General features: G+C 38.9%; 1 pseudogene; it reads right to left on the bottom strand.

Moving 5' to 3' along the window:
- Window positions 1-2,719: 2,719 nt before the first annotated feature.
- LOC125343039 lies at window positions 2,720-3,701 on the bottom strand (annotated as a pseudogene).
- Between the last annotated feature and the right edge of the window lie 5,405 nt (window positions 3,702-9,106).

Raw genomic sequence — 9,106 nt, 5'->3', positions numbered from 1 at the left:
TGCTTCTGGCCGTTTTCTGTATATGTGGTGCTGGGGAATCGAACCTAGGGCCTCATGTATCCGAGGCAGGCACTCTTGCCGCTAGGCTATATCCCCAGCCCCAGGGTATCTGTTTTTATTTCAAGGGCTTTGATCCATTTTTGAATTGATTTTGGTGCAGGGTGATATATAAGGATCTAGTTTTAGTTTCTTGCAGTTGTTGAACCAGTTTTGCCAGCACCATTTTTAAAGAGGCTATCTTTCTTCCATCCTATTTTTTTAGCTCTTTTATCAAAGATTAAGTAGGCATAGTTCTGTGGGTTCATTTCTGGGTCTTCAATTCTGTTCCATTGGTTTTCAGGCTTGTTCTGGTGCCAATACCCAGATGTTTTTATTGCTATAGCTTTATGATACAGCTTGAAGTTGGGTATTGTAATTCCTCCAGCACTGTTCTTTCCTGCTTAGGATTATTTTTGCTATTTGTATTCTTTTATTGTTCCATATGAATTTCTGGATTGCTTCCTCTATTTCATTAAAAATGGTGTTGGGATATTAATGGGTATTGCATTGAATTTGTAGATAGCCTTTGACAATATTGCCATTTTGATTATATTAATCCTCCCAATCCAGGAGCATGGAAGGTTTTTCCATTCCCTTAGTTCTGCCTTAAGTTTGTTTTTCACATTTTTGAAGTTCTCATCATAGAGATCTTTTAGTTCTTTGGTTAAGGTTATTCCTAGGTAGTTAATATTTTTGAGGCTATTGCAAAAGGAGTTGCTTTCCTGACTTCAGCCTAGATTTTTGGGTCATTAGCATATAGAAAGGCCATTGATTTTTGAGGGTTTATTTTATATCCTGCTACTTTGCCAAAGTTTTGGATCAGCTCTAGTAGCTTGGAAGTAGAGTCTATGGGATTCTTTAGGTATAGGATCACGTCATGGGTGAAGAGAGAAAGTTTAACTTCATCTTTCCCTATTTGGTTCCCCTTTATGTTTTTTTTTTTTACAGTCACAGAAAAGTCAGAATTCAATTTTATTTCACATTGATTGAAACTGTGAAAAACATTTAAATATTCCCACATCACAGCACGTTTCACTGGAATATTTCTTGCCAAAAAGACCTTACTGATTTGTGTAACTGAAATAACTATGTTCTTCAAGGCAAATGACTTAGTAAATGATTGTTTAAATTTTTCAAATCCAGACACAAACATATGGCTTCATTATTAACATCCTATGTAGTCCATTACTAAATTCCATGATCAACTAGCACCCATTTACAAAGATGCATTCTTAACACTGTTTTGGTCAGTTGGAATACAGAAGAAAAATTAACACTGTTCAGAAATATCAAGCATACACCTTTGCTACATATTAAACTGTGTGATAACTACACAGTAGTATAAGGTTCCTATCTTTATGACCCATAATTTGTTCTTACATAATTTTTACTGGTAATCCAGACATTTTGACTACTAAAAAATCAAATGATTACTATTTGTATTGTTCGAAAGATCTTTTTTTTGTGCTGGTACTCGGGACTGAACTTAGGGCCTGCGTGCTGTCCTTTAGCATTTCGGCAAAGCTGGCATTCTACCACTTAAGTTACAACTCCACTTATGACTTTGGGGTGTTTTTTTGGGAGGGATGGTTAATTAGAGATAAGAATCTCAGGCTTTCCTGCTCAGGCTGGCATCAAACAGTGATCCTCAGCTCAGCCTCCTGAGTAGCTAGGATTACAGGTGTGAGCCATCAGTGCCCGGCTCAAAAGAAGTAATTTTTAAAACTCATTTGACTAAAGTGAACATTTCAAGTAAGTCTATTGGCAGATAAAAATAATGTAAAATTTTCTAATGAAACACTCATTTTGTACAGTAATTGGTTTCAAAAACAGAAAAAGTAAACTAAACTCTATGCTACAGACACCTAGTCGTTTTACTAATTCAATTTTAAGATCCATCTTAAATATCTCTGAAGATACCAGAATATAATGTATTCCTTTTTTAAGAAGAAAATAAAACCACATAATTATTCTTATTACCTAAAGATTCTAGTAATTAGGTCTAAATTTGGACTAAGGTGTAACTATTTGAAATATGTAGTACAAGAAGTTTAATGTTTGACTTCTTTTATAATGTACATAGATTTTAAATACCATGTATCTGCAATTCAGAATATAAAATTACAGCATGTCTTGAGAGTAGGTGTCTATGGCAGGGAGGCAATATTTGGTCTACTATGAAAGTCAAGAAAGAATCTATTTTTTGAGAGTACAGAAGAATATTAAATAGAAATGATATCTGGGAAAAAGCATAGTCCCTCAAATAAAAGGGCCATTCATTCAAGATAGCAGTATTACTCTTTTCTGACACTTAAAAGTATTATCACTAGTATTAGGAATAACAATACCATCTAATTCTTATATATGACAATCATTACATATCTATGAATAAGATATAAAAATACAGACATTGCATGATGCAACAACTCCCTAGACTAAGCCCCATAGCACTAATACATCATTTATACCTTAACTGCTTATTAAGATCTGAACAAATTTTCTCTAAGAATACTAGTTATTTTTAATGATGTAATAAAAACTCTGATTGCAGTCTTTTATTTTGCTGAATTACATTTGAGAAAAAGAAGCTTATGGCTTCACTTATTTTAATACTAGTATATTCTGGATTATCTTATACAAATACATGTATAGAAACTTAAAAGAATCATTAATTCCATGGGGAGACATTATTGAGTCTGAATCATTGTGTGTATTTGCAAAACATTTACCACTGCAAACATTATAAGTTTTAAGATCAGGCATGGGAGAAGGTTTATAATCAACTACAGTGATGCTGGTGTACTTCCATACAAGGCCTCTTAGTGACATCAATCAATTGAAGGTAAGAGTTTATCAATGAATTGCTTGACATCCATCATTTCCTCTTGACATGAACTGTGCATCATGCCTTCATATGTTTTGAAAGTCACATTGGCTGGATTGACCAATGTTTTCAGTTTTTCAACAGTCAGAGAACCAAACATTAGGGGAACTAAAGGTTCACAATCCCCATGGCACTGGAGAATAGAAATATCTGTATTAGCGCCACTTATAGGACCCTGTGGAAAGGAAGTCCGAAGTGGAAGCCAGCAACTCAGTGTAGTGACGCCTGCCAGTTTCTGCTGCATGGTGAGAGCAGTGTATAAAGATAAAGTTCCTCCCTGAGAAAATCCTCCTAAAATAATTCTGTTAGAAGGAAGGCCATTCTTTACCTCTTGCTCTATCAAAGCTTTTACATTTTATGATGCCTGCTTAATTCCATATTCATCTTCCTGGGATTCTGGTGAAAGTCCAATAATATCAAACCATGAAGGCATAGCCATATTCATATTTAATGTAACAGGCATAATTGGCGCATGTGGGCAGATGTATTTGATATGTGAACTTCTGATACCTGCAAAGGACTCTGGCCATCCATGCCCAGTATCTCCCAGTCCATGAAGGAAAATAACTGCGGCGGTGGCCTTGCGAGCGGCAGGCACGACGGTGGGCACCGGGACAGACATGTTATTGCCGCGTGCGAGCAGCGAGTTCCTGCCCCCGAGTCCCGACCCGGCCCGCCCTGCCGGGCGAGCCCGTGAGGGCCAACATGGCGCCATACCATGGTCTGCCAGCTCCGCGTTCCCAAGGCCCGCCCCTCCCCCGCGGCTGCCCTCACACATCACAATGTCTTGGCGGCTCACAGGGCAAGCCAGAACAAGGCCCGAGCTGACCTCCCACTTTATGTTTTCTTCTTGCCTAATTGCTCTGGCTAGGAATTCTAGTACTAAGTTGAAGAGGAGGGGGGAGAGCATAGATCACTGTCTTGCTCCTGATTTTAAAGGGAATGGCTTTAGCTTTTCACCATTCAGAATTATGCTTGCTGTTGGTTTGTCACACACTGTCTTTATTATATTCAGGAATGTTCCCTGGAATCCCAGTTTTTCCAGGGCTTTTATCATAAATGGGTACTCGATTTGATCTAACGCCTTTTCCGCATCTAGAGATATAACCATGTGATTCTTTACCTTGCTCCAGTTGATGTGGTGGATTACATTAATTGACTTGTGTACATTGAATCAACTTTGCATCCCTGGGATGAATCCCGTTTGATCATGGTGTATGATTTTTTTGATGACCTGTTGAAGTTGATTGGACAGAATTTTGTTGAGAATTTTTGCATCAATGTTCATCAGAGAAATCGGTCTATAGTTCTCTTTCTGTGATGAGTCCCTGCCTGGTTTTGGGAGGAGGGTTATACTGGCTTCATAGAATGTGTCTGGTAGTGAACGTTCTCTTTCAATATCATTGAAGAGTTTGAGAAATATTGGTGTGAGTTCTGTTTTGAAGGCCTTGTAGAATTCTGCTGTGAATACATCTGGATCTGGGCTTTTCTTGGATGGGAGACCACTTACTGCTCTTTGTAGTTCAATGCTGGATATAGGTCTGTGTAGAAGGTTTAAATCTTCATGGTTGAGTTTGGGGATATCAATTTTTTTTTCTAGGAAATCGTCCATTTCTTCAAGGTTCTCGAGTTTGTTGGCATACAGGTATGCAAAATAGTCCCTTATTGTGTTCTGAATTTTGGTTGTTTCTGTGGTGATGTTATCTGTTTCATCCCTGATCTTGTTTATTTGGGTGTGCTGCCTTCGTTTTTTGGTCAGGTTTGCTAGGGGTCTGTCTATCTTGTTGATTTTTTCAAAGAACCAACTCTTTGTGTTGTTGGTTATTTCGATGTTTGTTTTTTTGTCTCTAAGTCATTTAATTCTGATTTGATTTTAATTATTTGCTTCCATCTACTTACTTGGGGTTTGGCTTGTTGTTCTCTTTCAAGGAGATTAAGGTGCTTCCTTAAGTTGTTGAGTTGCTGTTTCTGCAGTTTGTTGGTGTAGGCACTCAGAGATATAAATTTCCCTCTGTGTACTGCCTTTGCTGTGTCCCAAAGGAGCTGGTACTTTGTGTATTCATCTTGGTTTAATTCCATAAATATTTGAATTTTTGTTCTAATTTCTTAAATGACCCACTGATGGTTCAGCCGTGTATTGTTTAGTCTCCATGAATTGTAGGATTTTCTGTGGTGGCTGTTTGAGTTGAGCTCTAATTTTATTCCACTGTGGTCTGAGAGAATGCAGGGAATGATTTTTTTTTTTTTTTTTTTTGGCCAGTCCTGGGGCTTGGACTCAGGGCCTGAGCACTGTCCCTGGCTTCTTCTTGCTCAAGGCTAGCACTCTGCCACTTGAGCCACAGCGCCACTTCTGGCCATTTTCTGTATATGTGGTCCTGGGGAATCGAACCCAGGGCCTCATGTATACGAGGCAGGCACTCTTGCCACTAGGCCATATCCCCAGCCCCGCAGGGAATGATTTTGATACTTCTAAATTTGTACAGATTTTCTTTGTGCTCTAAGATGTGATCTATTTTGGAGAATGTTCCATGTGCTGCTGAAAAGAATGTGTTTTCTGATGTTGCTGAATGGAATATTCTGTAGATGTCGGTGAAGTATAGTTGGTCTATGCAGTTGTTTAATTCTGTGGTTTCTTTATTCAGTTTTTGGCATGTTGATCTGTCCAGAGGTGACAGTGGAGTGTTAAAGTCTCTAACTATCTATGAGTTTGGGTCTATGTGTGTTTTTAGAGTCAGTAGTGTTTGTTTGATCAAGTTGGGTACTCCTGTATTTGGTGTGTAGATATTTAGGATGGTTATGTCCTCCTGAAGGAGAGATCCCTTTATTATTATGTAGTAACCTTCTTTGTCTCTTCTTACTGTTTTTAAATGAGGTCAATTTTATCTGATACTAGGATTACAACTCCAGCCTGTTTATGGGGGCTGCTTTCTTGGTAGATTTTATTCCAGCCTTTCATAGATGTTTGCTTTTGCTGGATAGATGTGTCTCTTGGAAGCAGTAGAAAGATGGATCTTGATTTTTGATACAACTTATGAGCTTATGTCATTTGATTGGAGAATTAAGTCCATTAATGTTGAGATTTAGGTTTGAGAGATGATCGCTTGTTCCTTTCATTATAGCTATCTTGTTAAGAGCTGTGTCTTCCCAATCCTTGATCTAATATTCTGGTTTGCTATATAGGGTTCATTTCTCTGTCTGTATTGTGATCTTGATTATTTTCCCTGTTTAGGACATATTTGAGGATTTTCTGTAAAGCTAGTTTAGTAGAGATATATTGATTCAGTTTTTCCTTGCTGTGGAAGACTTTTTATTTGACCTTCAGCTTTGAATGAGAGTTTAGCTGGGTAGAGTATCCTTGGTTGATAGTTATTTTTATTTAGTGTTTGGCTTACCTCATTCCTGGCTCTCCTTGCTTTCATGGTCTCTGCTGAGAAGTCTGGGGTAATTCTGATTGTTTTTCCTTTATATGTGATTATTTTCTTCTCCCTAACACCTTTAAGGATTCTTTCCTTGGACTCTATTGATCCTGTTTTGATCACAATGTGTTGTTGGAATGTCCTGTTCTGGTCTGGTTGGTTTGGGGTTCTAAATGATTCTTGTATCTGGATAGTGTTATCCTTCTGGATGTTTGGGAAGTTCTTGGCTAATATTCTATTAAATAGGTTGCCTATTCCATTAACTTCTTTCTCTAGGTTTTCCTTGATACCTATTAGCCTTAAATTGGGCTTCCTGATTGTATCTTGGAGCTCCTGGAGTGATCTGTTTTGTCAGTTGGATGGGTTTTGTATTGTTGTTTTGTTTTTCTCCATAGATTCTAGGGAATTTTCAGTACCTGAGTTGCGATCCTCTGCTTCATCTGGTCTGGGGTGTAGGCCAACTACTTGATTTTGAATCTCTTTTCCTTCTGACTGGTCTTTCTTGATGATTTCCAAGTCTTTGCTATAATTTTCTCTTAGATCTTGCATGGACTTCTTTACTTCATTAATTTGGTTCTGAGTGCTGTCTCTCAAACCTTTTAGCTGGGTAGCTGTCTTTTCTTTGGGCTCTTGAAGTTCATGTATCTTTCTATTTGTGGAGGCCATGAAATTCCCTATTAATTTTTGATTAGCCTCTTCACGTTCTAGAATAGTTGACTGAAGAGATTCAAACTTTTCAGTTAACATTTTTATCAGTAGACTTTGTAGAGCTTTTTGAGAGTTCTCTTCAAGGTCTTTGATTGATTGCTCTGCTTCCTGCTTGTTTTGTGTGGGAGATGAGACTCCATTGTTTGCTATCTTTCTTGTGGTTCTTCTGCCCATTTGGATTGGGAATGCCAATCTACAAGCACCTGTGAGCACCGTTTAAGACCCAAAGAAGACCTTACTAGCACTGTTGTATAAATCTTAGAAGTTCACAATTATATACAGATACCTTCCCTCTCTTTTTTGTATATAAAATCATATTTGGTGTCCTAAAGAGTACAGTTTTAATATAACAACCAACCCTGAGCTCTGTAGTCAGTAGTTACTTATTTACTGTTACAACCTTATGAGCAATTTTTGTTCTTATATTAAGTTCTTTTTGGACTGGCTGGCTTTGTCTTTGAACCCCTTTGATTCACTCTGATTGAGCAGTGATACCCTCTATCCAATAACTAGGGGTCAATGGAGTCTGGAGGTCCTGGAAATAAATCAGGAGGGTAAGTAAGGGTAGTGAAGAGAATACAGTAAAATGTATGGGGGGGGGGGTGATGATTTTGGTTTAGTTTCAGTGAAGTGGAAATGTGGAGAAGAGTAGAATTGGTAGAAAGAACAATGTTAAAATGATAGATAATGGAGAGTTAGCAGAAAAGACTAAAGGTGTTAATCATAGGAAAGTAATTTTAAAGAAAGAGTATGTGAAGAGGGAAACAAAGAAAAAATACTGGAAAACAAACAAAAAACACAAAAAAATTACCCCCTACCCCCCAAAAACCAATAAAACCAACAAATAAAAAAAGAAAACAAAAAAGAAATGACATCTCAAAAATGAAAAATAGAAAATAAAAAAGTTTAAAAGAATGTTTAAAAAATGGAGTCTTCCTTGTTTGGGTGAGCTCTCTCCAGTCTCTGGTTTCCTTTCAATGGTCTACAGTCTATTTTCCTGCTGCTTGGCTGGTTTGATTTTCTTTCTGCTTGCAGGGGGTGGATCTGCTCTGACCCCCCTCCCCTGTTAGTTAAATCCTGGGTATCTGTGGTTCTCACAGCTTGCAGGTAGGACTTGGGTGTCCTTTGTCTATGGGGGACGCTGAACAGTCTCAGGAACCTTGCTCCTCCTGTCTGCTGTGGGGCCGCTGCCTTTAACGCCTGCTTCTGAATAGGCTGCAGACTCAGCAGGGTGGGGTGCCTCAGGCCTGAATTACCTGGCTGAGCATCGCTTGCCCTGGGGAGGTTCCTCACTCCTGGGTGGGGCGACCTTCTCCTGGGCAGAGCTGGCTGTGTAATTCAGCTCCGTTTCCTGCGGGGACTTGGGCTTCCTCTGTGATGGGACCATTTATCTGTCTCGGGAATTGTTTACTCTCTTGTCTGATTGTTCCCTGCCGCAGAGTTGGCATGGAGGGGTGGGGCGGGGCACCTCTGGCTGAGTTTACCTGAGTCTGTGAGCTGCAGCCTGGGCAGGGGTCGTTCTCCTAGGCGGAGCTGGCTCTCACTGGTCTGTCCCTCTTGCCCTTTTCAAAGATGGCCCCTTTGTAGTTTTGAATAGTTTTGTCTGCAGATAAACCTTAAGATAAAGGAAATTTATTTGTCTCCTCCCCCTCCTTCCTTTTCCTCTCCCAACTCTATCCTCCCTTCCCCTCTCTCTTCACGCTCCCCTTTCTCTCCTTCTCCCCTCTCCTCTACTCTACTCCACTCTCCTCTTTTCTACTCCCTCTCTCGTTCCCTCTTTTTTCCCTCCCTCCCCCCTTTTTTTTCTTTTTCTATTTTGGAACCTAGTCTTTTAAGAAGGAAGCATCACAAACAGAGTAGCAGGGAATTATTTTTTTAAGAACAAGCAACTCTATCATTTGTTTACAGGGAAAATTGGAGCTCATATAGTTTTTTATTTTTTTTTCCCCTTTTATGTCTATGACCTACCCATAAAAATACCATTTCTTATGATAGGATTTGTTTGTCAGTCTCTTTGATGTAATTTTTAATCATGTTTAATAAAAAGTATCAGGGATTC

This window comes from Perognathus longimembris, chromosome 28 (assembly GCF_023159225.1).
Source record: "Perognathus longimembris pacificus isolate PPM17 chromosome 28, ASM2315922v1, whole genome shotgun sequence".
NCBI classification, from domain to species: domain Eukaryota; kingdom Metazoa; phylum Chordata; class Mammalia; order Rodentia; family Heteromyidae; genus Perognathus; species Perognathus longimembris.
This window is presented reverse-complemented; position numbering and strand designations above follow the sequence as displayed.